The sequence below is a fragment of the Botryllus schlosseri genome, chromosome 5 (assembly GCF_051294905.1).
Source record: "Botryllus schlosseri isolate E-star chromosome 5, Bs_hap1, whole genome shotgun sequence".
In the NCBI taxonomy this organism is placed as follows: domain Eukaryota; kingdom Metazoa; phylum Chordata; class Ascidiacea; order Stolidobranchia; family Styelidae; genus Botryllus; species Botryllus schlosseri.
The window spans coordinates 2,811,697-2,830,762 of NC_137240.1; the positions used below are offsets into that span (position 1 = coordinate 2,811,697).

Here is a 19,066-nt window from a genome sequence, read left to right on the forward strand (position 1 = left end):
TTCAATACGCTTTTGTGATTTCCGTGAGATTGGAGAAAGAAACAGCTTATCTCATCTCCTAGCCTAGAATGTTTAAATAGGATTGTATATGGGACTGTAGCTAGCAGCGAGATTCAACAGAACCATCCCCACCAAGTAGGCTATTAGCTGAGCAAAATGTGAATTCCTTTTTTAGCAGGGCATGTTGTCGAGTGCTAATCAATAGTCGTCAGATTATATTTTCATCTGATCAAAACACGCACATGCGATAAGGCACAATGCGATGTAATGAACAGATATGAGGATGCCGATTGACCAGTTGCGGTCTCTTAAACTGGCATCCACCTTGACCTAGTGCCCGATGTCACAGTTCTTTTTCGGTGTTAATCTCTATTCCGCGGCTCTTTCCATTCCTCGGCGGTTATAACAATGTAAACCTATCTCAAAACTTCTTTCTACTTTATGAAATCTAAACTGAAAAATTATGTAGTTGTGCCTAAAAACCGTTACATCCCAGCAAACACAAAACCGTAAAAGGATCATCCGGGATCATCTCGATTAGGTTCTGATTTTCTAAGTGTCGAGGGAATGTCTAAAATACGTAGTAGGATGGTCTTGTGGTTATATTCAATCAGAATAAATTCATACTCGGTGTTTTTCCATCTCATGCATTAGGCTTCGTTATATCCGGTAGTTAACCTAATAATGCAAATTTTCTATCTCTCGCGGGTACGACTAAAATACGCAGAAAGGATGACTTTGTCGGTACATTCAATCACGATGAATTCTATCCGGTTTTGTTCGATCTCACGCGGTAGCTTCGTTCTATCCATTAGAAAACAATGTTCTCCCTTCGTTTTATTGCGTGAGGATGTCACCGGTGTTGTATATTCGTGTTGTTGCTCTAAGGTCGAATAGTTTTGTTTTCCTCTGATATATATGATCTTCATTATATATATATTCGCTCTTTCGGTAATCTCGCATGTTCAACGAGTATGGTTAATAGTTTTATTCGGAGAATAACTAAATAAGTGATATGTTGTACGTTTAGGAATATGATTATCGATGCGTGACTTCTAGAATATTTCGGCGATTCAAATTTTACGTCATCGCGCCATAAAAAGATTTGAAACGCAACAGGTCGCAGCCAGGCATAGTTCGCTCTTTCTGTATGGTAAATGCCGTAAATATATAGGAATTGTGACTGACTGAGGTAGCGGGTTAAAGGTATATATGCAGTAGCATATAGCTTATGGGGTATTTCGAATTGCCTGTAGTATATGACGCCTAGAGCTGTTTGACTTTCTGCAAAACAGGTGTAGATAACTATAGAAAAGTTTCAGCTTTTCCAGGTTAGATTTAGAGCTAAACCGTTTTTCCGAATTAGATTACAATTATATTGCTGGCATTTCGCTCTAATTTAGTGAAATTAGACCACTATAATTCGCTTCAAACATCTGAATTACCGGTACCTATACCTACGGTATATCATAATATTTATGCTTGAATTTTCGGGTCAAGTGTAGAATACGGCCACCTCGAGAAAGTGATCCCCATGACCATCACCGATCAGTGTTGCACCTGAAACTTCAGTGCTGCACCTGAAACTGTCGGAATTCATAGTGCTTCACGTAGTTACCGACTATGCTCCCCACTAGACCCTATAAATCCTGTCAAGGTTCCATATTATATCTTATCATATTATTATATCTTCAATTCACAGATACACATGTCAGTGACGAGCAAGATTACATTTTACATCGCTCGCTCGCATACCAGATGAACGGCTTGTACAAGAAATCGAAAGAAAGGGGAAAGGAAGCGACTTACTCCAATCTCTTCACCACATTATGTATTGTGTATCGCATTTTTATCGAAAATATAAAAAATAAAACGGATGACGCCTATGCTGTCAAGTGTATCTAGTGTACTTTGCGGCCACTAAACTCATGTACTGTACAGACACTTGCAAGATGTGGGGAGATGGTGAAGGTTTATCTGGGCTCCTCTTCACCCGCGCCGTTGCCCAGAAAAGACCCGACGTAAGAAAGCACTCATGTACAAGAAACCCCCATAGTCGTGTATGGTACCTAGTGTACTTTCCAGAAGACACTCGCATAGTCGCGTATCATACCAAGTGTACTTTCCAGCCACAATAGTTATGTACAGACACTCGCATAGTCGGGTATGATACCAAGTGTACTTTTCAGCCACAATACTTATGTGAAGACACTCGCATAGTCGCGTATCATACCAAGTGTACTTTCCAGCCACAATAGTTATGTACAGACAATCGCATAGTCGCGTATCATACCAAGTGTACTTTCCAGCCACAATAGTTATGTACAGACACTCGCATAGTCGGGTATGATACTAAGTGTACTTTTCAGCCACAATACTTATGTGAAGACACTCGCGTAGTCGCGTATCATACCAAGTGTACTTTTCAGCCACAATACTTATGTGAACACACTCGCATAGTCGGGTATGATACCAAGTGTACTTTCCAGCCACAATAGTTATGTACAGACACTCGCATAGTCGGGTATGATACCAAGTGTACTTTTCAGCCACAATACTTATGTGAAGACACTCGCATAGTCGCGTATCATACCAAGTGTACTTTCCAGCCACAATAGTTATGTACAGACACTCGCATAGTCGGGTATGATACCAAGTGTACTTTTCAGCCACAATACTTATGTGAAGACACTCGCATAGTCGGGTATGATACCAAGTGTACTTTCAAGCCACAATAGTTATGTACAGACACTCGCATAGTCGCGTATCATACCAAGTGTACTTTTCAGCCACAATAGTTATGTACAGACACTCGCATAGTCGGGTATGATACTAAGTGTACTTTTCAGCCACAATACTTATGTGAAGACACTCGCATAGTCGGGTATGATACTAAGTGTACTTTTCAGCCACAATACTTATGTGAAGACACTCGCGTAGTCGCGTATCATACCAAGTGTACTTTTCAGCCACAATACTTATGTGAACACACTCGCATAGTCGGGTATGATACCAAGTGTACTTTCCAGCCACAATAGTTATGTACAGACACTCGCATAGTCGGGTATGACACCAAGTGTACTTTTCAGCCACAATACTTATGTGAACACACTCGCATAGTCGGGTATGATACCAAGTGTACTTTCCAGCCACAATAGTTATGTACAGACACTCGCATAGTCGGGTATGACACCAAGTGTACTTTTCAGCCACAATACTTATGTGAAGACACTCGCATAGTCGGGTATGATACCAAGTGTACTTTCAAGCCACAATAGTTATGTACAGACACTCGCATAGTCGGGTATGATACCAAGTGTACTTTTCAGCCACAATACTTATGTGAAGACACTCGCATAGTCGCGTATCATACCAAGTGTACTTTCCAGCCACAATAGTTATGTACAGACAATCGCATAGTCGCGTATCATACCAAGTGTACTTTCCAGCCACAATAGTTATGTACAGACACTCGCATAGTCGGGTATGATACCAAGTGTACTTTTCAGCCACAATACTTATGTGAAGACACTCGCATAGTCGCGTATCATACCAAGTGTACTTTCCAGCCACAATAGTTATGTACAGACAATCGCATAGTCGCGTATCATACCAAGTGTACTTTCCAGCCACAATAGTTATGTACAGACACTCGCATAGTCGGGTATGATACTAAGTGTACTTTTCAGCCACAATACTTATGTGAAGACACTCGCGTAGTCGCGTATCATACCAAGTGTACTTTTCAGCCACAATACTTATGTGAACACACTCGCATAGTCGGGTATGATACCAAGTGTACTTTCAAGCCACAATAGTTATGTACAGACACTCGCATAGTCGGGTATGACACCAAGTGTACTTTTCAGCCACAATACTTATGTGAAGACACTCGCATAGTCGGGTATGATACCAAGTGTACTTTTCAGTCACAATACTTATGTGAAGACACTCGCGTAGTCGCGTATCATACCAAGTGTACTTTTCAGCCACGACTACGCGAGTGTCTTCACATAAGTATTGTGGCTGAAAAGTACACTTAGTATCATACCCGACTATGCGAGTGTCTGTACATAACTATTGTGGCTGAAAAGTACACTTGGTATGATACGCGACTATGCGAGTGTCTGTACATAACTATTGTGGCTTGAAAGTACACTTGGTATCATACCCGACTATGCGAGTGTCTTCACATAAGTATTGTGGCTGAAAAGTACACTTGGTGTCATACCCGACTATGCGAGTGTTTGTACATAACTATTGTGGCTTGAAAGTACACTTGGTATCATACCCGACTATGCGAGTGTCTTCACATAAGTATTGTGGCTGAAAAGTACACTTGGTGTCATACCCGACTATGCGAGTGTCTGTACATAACTATTGTGGCTGGAAAGTACACTTGGTATCATACCCGACTATGCGAGTGTGTTCACATAAGTATTGTGGCTGAAAAGTACACTTGGTATGATACGCGACTACGCGAGTGTCTTCACATAAGTATTGTGGCTGAAAAGTACACTTAGTATCATACCCGACTATGCGAGTGTCTGTACATAACTATTGTGGCTGAAAAGTACACTTGGTATGATACGCGACTATGCGAGTGTCTGTACATAACTATTGTGGCTTGAAAGTACACTTGGTATCATACCCGACTATGCGAGTGTCTTCACATAAGTATTGTGGCTGAAAAGTACACTTGGTGTCATACCCGACTATGCGAGTGTCTGTACATAACTATTGTGGCTGGAAAGTACACTTGGTATCATACCCGACTATGCGAGTGTGTTCACATAAGTATTGTGGCTGAAAAGTACACTTGGTATGATACGCGACTACGCGAGTGTCTTCACATAAGTATTGTGGCTGGAAATACACTTGGTATCATACCCGACTATGCGAGTGTCTTCACATAAGTATTGTGGCTGGAAAGTACACTTGGTGTGATACGCGACTATGCGATTGTCTGTACATAACTATTGTGGCTGGAAAGTACACTTGGTATGATACGCGACTATGCGAGTGTCTTCACATAAGTATTGTGGCTGAAAAGTACACTTGGTATCATACCCGACTATGCGAGTGTCTGTACATAACTATTGTGGCTGGAAAGTACACTTGGTATGATACGCGACTATGCGAGTGTCTTCTGGAAAGTACACTAGGTACCATACACGACTATGGGGGTTTCTTGTACATGAGTGCTTTCTTACGTCGGGTCTTTTCTGGGCAACGGCGCGGGTGAAGAGGAGCCCAGATAAACCTTCACCATCTCCCCACATCATGCAAGTGTCTGTACAGTACATGAGTTTAGTGGCCGCAAAGTACACTAGATACACTTGACAGCATAGGCGTCATGCGTTTTATTTTTTATATTTTCGATAAAAATGCGATACACAATACATAATGTGGTGAAGAGATTGGAATAAGTCGCTTCCTTTCCCCTTTCTTTCGATTTCTTGTACAAGCCGTTCATCTGGTATGCGAGCGAGCGATGTAAAATGTAATCTTGCTCGTCACCGGCATGTGTATCTGTGAATTGAAGATATAATAATATGATAAGATATAATATGGAACCTTGACAGGATTTATAGGGTCTAGTGGGGAGCATAGTCGGTAACTACGTGAAGCACTATGAATTCCGACAGTTTCAGGTGCAGCACTGAAGTTTCAGGTGCAACACTGATCGGTGATGGTCATGGGGATCACTTTCTCGAGGTGGCCGTATTCTACACTTGACCCGAATTTTCTAGGTATATAAGTCATATAGATACATTCCTGTAGAACACTGATTCATGATTTTATAAAAGTTGGTGCAAGAATGGACATTTTCAACTTGATGTTGATTAATGGAGCAAAATTTGATATTTGAGTGCAATTATACCTCGAATCCAGTGACAAGATTATTAATCGTTGAAACCAAACGCAGCTTGATTATGTTGGCCCAGAGAATTTGGCTAGCCAGACCATATTGATGGAATATGGTCACAGTAAGATCATATTTTGGGCTATTTTACATGAACTTTCCAACATTTGATTTGATATGTCCACTAAAACAGTTGTTATTCTGCTTTCGAATAAGACCTTAATTGCTGGTTTCAATGGTAACTGTGTTTGTCAAAGGCTGCAAAGGTAATTTATTTTCCTTGTTAGATGTTTATTTGTTTGTTTGTGGTGTTCATGGTGGTGGTTCGACTACACTGGTCATTTTACACCAGGCCGGTTCTTCTTATTATTATTCCGTATCTGCCCGATTACCAGTGAACTCGGCACTTAGTGAATTCGGCCGCACAAACTCGGCACTTGGTGAATTCGGCCGCACAAACTCGGCACTTGGTGAATTCGGCCGTGGTAGATCTCGTAGCGGTACCGGTCACCATGATTGGTTACTGGAATATTTGCCGGTGAACTTGGCACTTTGAGTGGTTGTCAATGTTGTACGGCGGTCAGGGCATGTGTAGATCACACAGTCACGGCGTGATTAGATCACAGATTGCGTAATTGCGGGAAATAACGCGACGCTCTTCACTTGGTGAACTCGGCCCTTGGAGGAATTGGCACTAGAACACCTTCGCATTAGAAATGCATTTAGTATGAATGAACAGTATCAAAAAGGAAATTTAAACGTGTCGTGGCTCGTGGTAGATCTCGTAATCTTGGGATCCTTCAACCGTGTTATCGAGACACCCTAATCCCAGAGTGGAATCGTCTCTCCAATGGCAAAAAATAACTTATTTTGACGTGATCATGCGAAACATTTGTTGATGAGGAACACTGGCTTGTCGTGATCGATAAACGAAGAAGCGCCGCTTGATGTTCCACAGTTTTGATCTCACATACAACGCCAAGATCCATCTTCTCAAAACTTACACGACACAGGCCCGTGGCTCACGCCATCGATTCCAAGCAGACCGCGCGTGGTCGGTATATGAGCGCTGTGTTATTTCCCGTGGCTACGCAATCCGTGATCTAATCACGCCGTGACTGCGCGATCTACGGATGCCCTGACCTCCTTACAAGATTGACGAATCACTTGATAATACTATTATTAGTTTGATAATTCATATTAATAGCTGTAAATACACTTCATTTCAAAATTTCCCAAGGGCCGAATTCACCAAGTGCCGAGTTTGTGCGGCCGAATTCACCAAGTGCCGGGTGCATCGGCAACCATCTGCCCACTTACAGCACGGCCCACTCCTAGGCTTTTTAAGACATGGCTATGCGAATCAGATGGCGAGGAGGAGCCTAGATAAACGGCCAACACTTCGGTAGGAATTATGGAGTCGACTTGTCACGCTAGAACCCGCAATTCATTGGTGTTTAGCTATAATGGAACGTACCACTACGTTTCCTCGCCATACCTTGTAAAATGAGACCGTAGCATTTGGCATTTCGTGTGGCAATTGACTTTTGTGTGGAAAATTGTGTTCGTTTTAGAACTTATCCGAAACTTTTATTCCGCCATAGATTGTATATGATAAAACAATATCGGAATTGATCCTAGAAGAATTCCAAAGCAACTCACCACAAAGGAGGATTTAAAGAAGTTTGCAAGAGATGTGGTATGTTGAATCTGTTTTGGTATTTTTAAATAGGCCTACTTTGTTGTGCCGATAGCAGACAGTATATATAAACGTAAGATGTGGAAGCTATCAAGGTGTTTTTAGAAATTCAGTCAGTCAAAGTGGACGATCGTATTGCTTGGATTATATTTAGGCTTATTTTAGCATCTTTGAGATGCAACTCTAAACGTGGACGGTCATGAACAGTAGGGCTCTTCAAAAATGACTTTTTTTCTCAAATCGTACTGGCTAGCCTACTTGATAAAATTGTTAGGTTACCTAATTTAAGCCTAGAAACAAAATATGGTTCCAAATCCAGCCAGTATCCGCTTTGCTACAAGAGAAGAAAGTTCCTATTTATTATATAAAAATGAATAATAAAAAATTTGAAGATTTTCTGTTAACCCCATGAAAGTGTTAGGCTGTCTATAGAAACGATGCTCACCAAATTTGGTCCAATTCCAACCAGTGGAAGCGGAGTTATTGCTGTCGAAAAATTTGGATTTTAATAAAATAGTACTTACGGTGAGCACAACTTTAATAAGTAAACAAAGAATCGGTCACCGTAAATACTATTTTATTCAAATCCAAATTTTTCGACGGCAATATCTCCGCTTCCACTGGTTGGAATTGAACCAAATTTGGTGAGCATCGTTTCCATAGACAGCCTAACACTTTCATGGGGTGAACAGAAAATTTTCAAATTTTTATTACCTATTTATTTTTATATAATGAATAGAAACTTTCTTCTCCTGTAGCAAAGCGGTTACTGGCTGGAATTGAACCAAATTTTGTGTTTAGGCTTAAATTAGGTAACCTAACAATTTTACCAAGTAGCCAGAACGATTTGAGAAAAAAAGTCATATTTTAAGAGCCCTAATGTCCATGTCAGAGAAACGTTTTAGGGTAGGCCTACTCATATGTCTCGCAGCGTTCTCCACATAATTGTCAATTGCGATACAAACTGTTTGCTTGTATTGGTGAAGCCATCCAACTTCGAATTGTAAAATGTTAGGAGTCTTGATATCAAATTTTTGAAAGGTGCACTTTGAGAAGATTTCGGAATCTGTCAAATTATACAAAAATTTAGCAAATTCTTTGACATATTTCATCTATTTGGGACTCGATCAACGTAAAAGAATTGGTAATCATTTTATACAATATATTGTATTTGTAGTTGAAGTATAGTAATAATTCTTATGGTTACCGCACTTGTAACGATTCACGGCCATAACTGGAATAATTAGAATGATGTAACTTTCAAATTGTCATGCATTTTGCAACAACATTGTTCTCAATTTTCAAGGTGCTGACCATTCGAGGAAGAATCACCCACCGGGAATTCACGATCCGTAAACGCGGCCGACTGTTTCTCTCCTCAAGCGGAAGCGACAGAGAAGAGGAACGAAGAGAAAAAAGGAGCAGAAATAGCAAGAGTGTGACAAGTCGCGTCCGTTCGCTTTAATGCGTATTTCCATCCGCGAAGTAGTAGGTGGGAAAACTAATGGGCGTTTGGTTAGGGCTTATATAAGGTTGACTCCAGCGCTGTATTTGCTAAATGTTGCTATGAAATAGGGGTGGTGTCATTTGGTATCAATATTGACTATTGAAAGACCGTTTGTTAGTGGTCATGGATTTGTTCAGCCAGTATGCAGTAATTTCTGATGGTCACTTCTCGGGCTTCTGTTCTCTAACCCCTCATGATTGTTATTCTGCTTCTAGTAAGACTGTCGATTCTAATGTTTTATCGTATCATTTGTCGGAGGTTTCGCTCGCTTTATTTACAACGTTTTGCTCTCTGCTAGGTCAATTACTGGCTGAGTATCACTACAGCCTAAGAAACTGCACTAATTCTCATTTTAATGTCTTGCTGGTTATCTTGCTGTCAATTTTAATAATTTATTAATGTCTATACCAGTGCCGCCACTCAAATGTTTTGTTCTCTGTACACAATATTGTTAGGTCTTCAGCTTTCCAGGCAGAGTATCATTCCACTTTCTAGACTTGAGTATATATCTCTCCAACTAGCTGCCAAATAACTGATTCATTTGGATTGTTGAATTGATCATTTTGGACAGAATGTGAAGAAATTTTAGTCAAGAATTCTTTTTGTGTTAGTGGCTGTTTTCAAAGAGTGCTGAAGTAGTCATCGTTGATCTTAATAATCAAGTAGAAGTGACGATTGAAGTCAGTTCTCTAGTCATATAATATTAAAAAATATAATAATAAAACTTGAAAACTTGAGTGGAAATAGTTTAGAATCGAATCCATTTTAGTAAGTATGGGCGAAAAAAATGTAGGAGTCATTCGTTAGTCGCCACCTCTGCCATTTCCGCAGTACGAATGTCTTAGCTATTAATCATCATTTTCATTTTATTTCTGCAGGACGTTGAAAATAAAGGCCGCATGCTGGTTATTTAACTGGCTCATCAGAAGATGAAACCTGATGATAAGGACTGTTTTCACTTTCTTTCTAAAGACATTCGTTCGTTTGTTCGTTTTATTTTTTACAACGGCATTATTGCCAATTCGTTTGAAATTAAATTATCACAAATGTGATTAATATGTAGTAAATAATGTGGTGTGTGTACGCAGCCGTGATCAGGTTAAGCCCATAGTGGTAGAAAACAGGTTATTATATCAGGATCTTCTTCTTCTAACGTAGGATCTACATTCTACTCACCATGTTTAAAGGCTGTAGCATCTGCATAATATTTACATTATTGAAGGACATGGAAAAGACGTTGAATTGAGTCGACACAAAATCCCCCTTTCTACGACCTGCCGAGATCTAATATCTACTATATCGGCTCGGCTTTTCTACATCTTTGGTCTGTACTGTGTTTGCTGGGATAGAAGTGGTGTGAAATGCAACTAGGCAAGACCTACTTGAATACTCCAAAACATCAGCAGTACTTCATCACTACTGGCCAGTGGCCACCTTTGATATTTATTTCACGAATTTCTCTTGAACCAACCATAATCCTCTTGCGAGTGAAATTTTTATTTCGAAATATGACAATATGTGCAAAAATACTGTGTGAAGACTGACTAGGTTTGAATACTGGTAAACAAACATTGTGCAAAGTGGCTGTTAGATATTCTTATACAAATATATGACTAATTTCAATCATGTTTTATGAATTGAGACCAAAAATTCAACTAGATCTTTATAAATCCGCATAATCGTAGTATTTTTTTATAGAATATGACAGACACGTCAGGGTTACACTTGGAAGGACTTGGTGTCATTGCCGAAGACAAAGATATCTAGAAACCATTGAAGGTACAAGCATTTATTTATAATCCAGGGTGCTGGGGGAGTTTTTCTCTGCAGTTTTTTTGTTTCATCTTGGAATCTCTCAGTTCTTTCTTCATGGTTCATTGTAGGTACTCGAATTGAGAATATAAAATAAATTTGCAAACGCGGCATGATACAGATCAATTAATCGAAATATTTACATACGAGCAATGCATATTGCTGTGGTTCTTAAACTTTTTTGGCCTATGGCACACTTCGAAAAAGTAGCTTTTAGAAAAAACAATTAATGTGGTAATACGATGACTATCCTTATTAATACCAACCAGGGATACCAACATATATATACGAATGAATTAGGGTTATTTTGCATTGTATACAACATATACCCGCATTTCGTCGTCGATTCGAAACAGTCTCTCTTGAACACATCTTTTAATTTCAGACAAAACAAACAAGCTATGTTGACATAGTCATGGAGATACAAATGGCAATAAAATTCTGATTGCATTTGTACCTATCATGATATAGGATTTGAAATGTGGCAGCCATAACTCATCCATTTTTACGGAAACAGCGTTTCGTAGGGTTACCATACGTCCTCTTTTAAGGGGATTTGTACTCTTTTTTCAATAAATGAAAAGTGTCCTCGGAGAATGCCTAGATGTCCTCTTTTAGGGAATTTGTCCTCTCCTTATAGAAAAAGTATTAAAATGCGATCAAAAACTCGACTCCGACGCAGCGAACCAAGAGCCAAGACAAACAAAAATGGATAATAAATTTGGCTCAATTCCAACCAGTACAAGTGAAGTTATTGATGTTAAAAATTTATGATTTCAAATCATAGTATTATTAACATTGGGAAGATCTACAGTAAACAATTGAAGAATTTGCCACCATAAATACTATTTTTTCCAAATCCAACATTTTGTACTCCAACAACTTCACTTCTAGTGGTTGGAATTGAGCAAAATTTGTTGTGCATCGTTTTTTCATACAACCTAACAATTTCATGGGGTAGTCAGAGAAATTTGAAGAAATAAATATTTATTTTTATCAAATGAATCCAAAACCCTTTTCTTACAGCCAATGCTTCTATAGGTTGTAATTGAGCCAAAATTGTTGTGCAGCGTTTTTAGGCAACCTACCGAGTTTCAAAGACATTACCTCAAAAATACCCTAGAAACCGGAACACTTTCAAAATGAGTCATTGCCACTCATACTGGGAAACTAATGGTTATCTATCAAAGTTCCAAAATATTTCAAAAACTATATGCAACAGTTAACAGTGCCTCAAGTAATATTAAAATCATGATTTTCAACTATGGCTAATGCAATCTATTGCTTTATCAAGTCAGTCTTTTTTCGACATTGAGTGGCTATCGATAGGGTTATCACATTTTGGAATCGGAAAACGAAGACACTTTTTCAAAATTTTCAAACTTGGAATACCGGAGGAAAATCCTGAAAAAGTGGTAAATTTTTCCCACTTTGAGGTCGGGTGACTAAAATAAAAAAAGGCCATTTTCGTTCGAGCAACGAATTTCCTATTTAGCGTCATTTATGCCCATTTTAGCTTGAATCTATCCCCTATTTTAACTCTAAAAGCTGTATAGGAGAACGAATTGCTAAAAAGGCGGGACATTTAGGCGTCCTCGGAGGACACTTTCAAAAACCTGAAAATAGAGGACAAATCCCAAAGGAGGACTTATGGTAACCCTAGCTATTGATGACCGAGCAATAACCAGAACCATTTACCATAATGAGATAGTCATATAGAAGTTGAATTCCCCAATATAAATTATGATATTTGACACATAAAAAACGTGGTCTGGAATATTCATGATATTGTCATTCATTCTGTTGGATTCCGTGTCGTTTTCTATATGCGTGTTGTGTTAATTCGACATTGAGGTGATACTATATTGATGCCATAATCGCTTGATCTGAATTGAATATCACTTTCGTAGATTCGACATTGAGCCAGGGATATCTCTCCATTCAATTGTTCTGTCCGACCAGCTTCTTCCCACTCGCCTCCGCAGTATTGTTCCACTGATTCTGTCTTTTTGAATAGTTCACCTGTCCCGCCAAGGACTACTATTTTATCATGATAAACCACTGCAGCGAATCTTGATCTACTACGAATCATTGAATTCATCTTTATCCAGGTTGCTCCATCGAGACATATAACTGAACTTGATCTGAAACCAAGCCATGAACCTCCCATCACATACAACTTATCCCGATAGTATGCTGAAGCAGAGTAAGACCCAAGCATAGGCATAGCTGGCAAATTCCTCCATTTATTTTCAGATAATCTATATTGTTTTGCTTTATCACCAGAAAACTTTCCTCCCACTGCAAACAAGCAGTCATGTGACCCTGCACTGCTAAAGCCATTCCCAAGCTCACATCCAACATTATCTTTGACCTCATTACATGAAGTGGAATATATCATGGTGGTGTTCCTTGTAATGATAGCGAGTTTATCTTCAAAGGCAGTAAGCTGAATCCAAGAATCCGAGTATTTCAAATGTTGCAGTACGCTTTTCCATGAGCCATCTTGTTTTAATTGAAACAGTTCCTTGTCACAGAGAATGTACAGATCACCACACAGTGATGCAATTCTTGCGCAGGAACTCACATAAGGGATATTAACATTTGCCTGTTTCTTTTCCCCCGGGTTTACAAGTGTCAGTTTAGGAGTGTTATCATTTAAAATTGCTAATGTGGAAACTGAATTATCACCTTCAACCTGTTTTCCCTCATTCCAGGGCTGTACTGCGTTGCCTAACTGCAGATCTAGCAGATAATTCAAGCACTCGGTAGAATACTTCACAAATGATTCTTGTTTCATAGAGTTTGAGATGAATTTACTTTTTAATTTTGTTGGATCCATTGTCTTGATCAAAGCCAGTGCGTGACACCCACGGGATTCGCTGTGCCTTATCCATGGTACAATCCGTTTCCATTTATCTTGATTTGTGATTGTAGGAGTGTGTCTTTTCAAGATTTTGTAGAAGTCTTCAAAGTGTAATTCCTGGTAGTCAATGGATGTTTCCTTCACGTTTCGCACTAAAACGTGAATAGCAGCTTCTCTTAACTTTGAAAATTTGTCTTGCGAACAGTCATTTGTTCTAAATAAACAGAGCAACTTGATACTTAGATTGGCATCAAGCTCTCCACTTAATTTTTTTTCGTGAGACTCCACAGCGTGTAAAATACATTCTTTGCACTTTTGGTCTTCTTTGATTAGAGGATATTCAAAAAGATCGAAAAGTATTGACATGATGTCGCCTTCACTTAACAATGCTTTGAGTGCATCGACTAAAAAAATTTTCCGAATTATTTTGTGTTCAATCCAATTTTTTATCATATTCCATTTTTGTTCAGCTGTAGCCGTTGAACTGGCAGCATCTAGTATCTCTGACAAGTCTTCAAATTCCAACATGTGATAGTCAGCATTTGAAATCATCATATTTTCTGCTATATGTCGAACTGCTGCTTTCCTTAAACTTGGTAATTCACCGGTATAGCATGCACCCTTCAGAACGGTCAGGAGTTGAATACTGGAGTTTGTATCAAGTGTATCGATTATTGTCTCTTTCCGGGATTCCATTTCTCGCAAGACACGTTTTTGGCATTGCTGGTCATTCTGAACATAATCACTTTTAAAGACATCCACTAGTAGGCCTACAGATGTAATATCTTTTCTGGTACCTAACATGATATCAAGAGCTTTGTAAAAGATACTTTCCTGCTCCTTGTGAAATCTCATCCATGAATCAATTCCTTTCCATGTAATTTCCATGGATGCTTCCGATCCATGAATGTAGTAAATGAAATCATCTGAGTCAATCTCCAAAAACTCTTTTTGGCTTATTGCCACATGAATGTTGTGCTTGACAAAGTCTCTGACTTTTTTAATATATGAATTGGTTCCATATTCTCTCAGAAATTTCAAGATTGTCAGTCCATCTGAATCCCTCATTTGTTTTAGAAGAAGATCTTGGATTTTGGTTTGTACCTCATCGATCCTTAGTAATTTCGATGTCTGTAGCACCTGTTTTAGTACTGTAATATCTTGATTATTCCTATGTTTATCGGGTGGACATAACTTTGAATACAAATACTCAAGGCACCAGTCCATTCCAACTTCATTTGTATGCAGCTCTACTCTTTGGTGATGCTTATATTCGTTTTCGAACTTCTCATGAAAGTACAAGGAGTAATTATCAAGCAACTCTTTGTGTGTGCTGAAGAGTGCATCACCAACGATAATGTCAAAGTCACAGTTCTTGCCTCTACACGGCTTTGCATCATCTTCTCCCATTTTAAAACTGTAGCTGGTTACTGTGCAGTAATGCAGAAATTCCCCAAACTTGCGACTAGTTTTGGAGATTACACTTTGGATTACTCAGTCGTTGTCATCAGCCGAAAGTACTGCTGCTTAATGCTGCAATGCCAGGACAGGAAACACGAGAGGATAAATGAATAAAATAGTTAATCATTATCTGATAAACTATGCAAACATTTGATACAGCTTTCTTAAATGTGAGTTTGCAATGTCCATAGTATGGTACGTATATCCCTGTTATGGTGAAGGAGCTATGAGCTTCAATTGTCGTATTTTAAGTGATCAAACTTTAGAGTTTACGTGTCAAAAAATTGTGCCTTGGAAATAGCTAATGCGATTTATTGTTCTTCTCAAGTCTTTATTATTTGCGCATTGAGCAGAGGTGGTCAAAGTAGTCAAGAAAGCTACTCAAGTAGAAGTAAAAGTAGTGACTAAAAATCTACTCAAGTAGGAGTATAATTACTTCTTCCATAAGTAACCTAAACTACTTGAAGTAGAAGTAGAATTGACTGACTTTAAATCAACTCAAGTAAGTAGTTGTGAAAATGATCGTAATTCGTTCGCATGGATTGTCAAAAGCTGCAAATTCAGCCATGCGAAAGGTGCAGAGCTTGATCGATATTGATGCATACCAGCAGGTATCCAATTTTCGACAGCATAAGCATTCGTCCGCAATCATGCGATGAAAATGATAGTATTGATATGGAAATGCGATACTAATCCTCTGTTTACTCGAACAGCATGTTTTAGAAAATATCATGGTATAGCGCCTTCCTCCAAATTATAAGGCCCGTAGTTTAGTCGAAGAGCAATACAGAGAAGTTGTATCGGATACGGTGTAAACACTTTGCGCGATTAATAAACGTTAATAAAAAATGGTGGATCGTAAAAATGCCATGTTGTGTAGCTTTATTTCCAGAAATTAAAAGCATTACTACACTTGCTTTTATGCTTACACATGTATGTTCTCCAGACAAAAGAACTGATACTAATTAGAACTCAAAGTATGATGCTGGGAATTGAAAGTGAAATATAAATACTACTTCTAAAAGCGGAAAATGTATTTATGTCTTTAGTCCAGAAAGTTTCAAAGGTGGTATGTTAAAACAGGTCTAAAGTTAAAAAAAAGTCAGATTAGGACACGCCGTGGACTGCTAGATTACGATAAGATAAGTAAGTGCTAGATTGCGAAACATCAGTTTCAAACGTTATGATGGGCCATACATGTGTGATGAAATATTTCCTATGGGCGACAATGCGGTGTGAACGGAACCACGAAACCCGCTACCTAAATTATATTCACCGATACTTTCGTGAAATCATATTTGCCACTCCATATCCACTGTGCGCGAAGCGCGACGAAAATTATGGGCTTTGCTCAACTTTTATGAAAATTAAATGTTGATACTCCGTGAAAACAGCCCCGAAGTTCCTCAGGATATCTTCCTGTTTGTAGGAGAAAACTACTTCTACTTCACAAACTGAAATTAGCAAAAAGTAGGTAGATCACAAAATATTACGAAGTAGAAGTAGCGGGATATTAGATCTACTTGAGTAAGTACCCAACAGGGATATATAGAACTCGTTCTGAAGAAAACGGCTGCGGCCCAAATTTTTTTTTCGTTTTGCCCTTCAATTTAAGACCACATCATTTTTAGAGTGCAGTGCCCCTCTAACAGCCATCATAATTTTTTGTGATACTGAATATTATTTAAAAACCTTCTTTGAGGTACAAAACTTCAATGTGCAATTGAATAGTATATTCATAAGTGAAATGAACCCGAATATTTTTGATTAGAAGATATGCGGAAATTGGAAATTGCCAAGTTTATGTATCAGTCATTTCCATAAATATTTCAATGACTTTTTACCTCGGAATCAAAAGCGCACAAGTACAACACACGCGCGTCCACGCCGTCCAAATATCATATGATCGACCGAAAAGATCATCACTCTATCAAATATGCTGGACCTGATGTGTGGAACAGTATCCAGCCGGCCATCCGAAAGTCGGCGAGCATGTCCACATTCGAGTTGAAATACAAGCAATTACTACTAAAAAAATACTAGTCCATCCTCAAGATTACCGGTCCACGTCCTGACCTATCGATCTCGCCTTCCATAACAAGCCAGCCCATTCTTGTTACTTGCTTTTTTCTATGCTATCTTCTTTTACTTTTCATTCAGTGTGCATGCCTCCCTCTTTACATCGTCTAGGCCAAGGTGGGTGTCTGATTCCATAGACTACTCCAAGTCGCTTCGACATCTTCCTATCTTTTCATTATTGTATCGCATTTTTGTGGTGTATTGAACTGATAAAGTTTGCTAATATACCAATGATGATGATGATGATTACCCCTGACAAGTGTCAGCCGAAAATATTCAGGCTCATTTCAATATGACTATGCTATTCAGTTGGATTACCAGTGAACTCGGCACTTGGTGAATTCGGCCGGACGAACTCGGCACTTGGTGAATTCGGCCATTGGTGAACTCGGCCATCGGGAAATTTTGTAATAAAAATGCATTAAATATAGATCTCAGATAAAGAAGAATCACGTGCCGTGGTAGATCGCGTAGCGGTACCGGTCACCATTATTGGTTACTGGAATGTTTGCCGGTGACCTCGGCACTAATCTTTGGATATCCTAACCCCAACTTTGACCCTAACCCACCTCCGATTCCCCTAATATCCTCATTTCCCCAACCTAATAACCCCCTTCCCTAACATCCCCCAACCCTAACCCACCTCCAATCACCCTTTCCCCCAACCTAATATCCCTCATTCCCTAATCTTGGGATACCCTAACCCACTTCCAATCACCCTTTCCCCCAACCTAATATCCCCCCTTCCCTAACATCCCCACACCCTAATCTTGGGATACCCTAACCCACCTCCGATCCCCAACCTAATATCCGCCCTTCCCTAACATCCCAAACCCCAATATTGAGATACCCTAACCCACCTCCAATCTCCCTTTCCCCAAACCCTAATATCACCCTTTCCCAAAACCCTAACACCCCCTTTCCCCAACCCTAATATCCCTCTTTCCCTAAACCCTAACATCACCCTTCCAAACCCTAATATCCCCCTTTCCCCAACCCTAATACTCCCACCCCAACCCTAATATCCGTCTCTCCAAAGGCACAAAAACAATTTATTTTGACGTTTCTAAATTTTTGCTCGTGTTCGTGGGAAACGTTTATTGGTGATCCTTTAAAACTTCTTTATTACATAAAACACAGATATCCATCTTATCAAAAGTCGTCCGTCCGTCCCACGCCAAGTCAAATCAACACTGAGCCGCCCACGCGTGGACGTCGCGTTATCTCCCGCGCTTGCGCAATTCGTGATCACGTGATCTAATCACGCCGTGACTGCGTGATCTACGCATGCCCTGACCTCCTTACAAGATTGCCAATCACTTGATAATACTATTATTAGTTTAATAATTCATATTAATAACTGTTAATACACTTTATTACAAAATTTCCCGATGGCCGAGTTCACCAATGGCCGAATTCATCAATGGCCGAATTCACCAAGTGCCGAGTTCACCAAGTGCCGAGTTCGTCCGGCCGAATTCACCAAGTGCCGAGTTCACCGGCAACCATTCAGTTGAATCTTATTTGTTGTAACTACAACCTGTCCATATAATCTCGACTAGATTACTCTCCAAGATGTTCAAAGTATTCATCATTGCTACTCAAGTAGTTTTAACATGATAAATTTCTTGTCAATTAGAAGTAGAAATAGCCATTTCCAAGACATATCAAAACGACTTCAAGAGGAAGTAGTAGGCCTAATCAAGTCTAAAAAGTACTAGAGTAAGAAGTTTCTGAAAGGTGATTGGCTCGAGGCATTACGTGATTTTTTTAATA

At 39.3% G+C, this 19,066-nt stretch overlaps 3 long non-coding RNA genes across 3 annotated transcripts in view; 2 read left to right on the forward strand and 1 right to left on the reverse strand.

Annotated features, from left to right (window-relative positions):
* Positions 1-1,873, forward strand: part of LOC145438659 (uncharacterized) — a 157,813-nt gene extending 155,940 nt beyond the window's left edge. The window contains exon 2 of the long non-coding RNA XR_013914988.1: positions 1,703-1,873. This is a non-coding gene — a long non-coding RNA (uncharacterized LOC145438659). The remainder of the gene's footprint in view (positions 1-1,702) is intronic.
* Positions 1,874-5,763: 3,890 nt separating this feature from the next.
* On the forward strand, positions 5,764-10,142 carry LOC145438639 (uncharacterized). Its single transcript, XR_013914986.1, has 3 exons — positions 5,764-6,132; positions 7,471-7,565; positions 8,872-10,142. It is a non-coding gene; the product is annotated as an uncharacterized LOC145438639 (long non-coding RNA).
* Positions 10,143-17,710: 7,568 nt separating this feature from the next.
* LOC145438765 (uncharacterized) lies at positions 17,711-18,249 on the reverse strand. Its single transcript, XR_013915018.1, has 2 exons — positions 17,934-18,249; positions 17,711-17,859 (listed from the first exon to the last, which is right to left on the reverse strand). It is a non-coding gene; the product is annotated as an uncharacterized LOC145438765 (long non-coding RNA).
* Between the last annotated feature and the right edge of the window lie 817 nt (positions 18,250-19,066).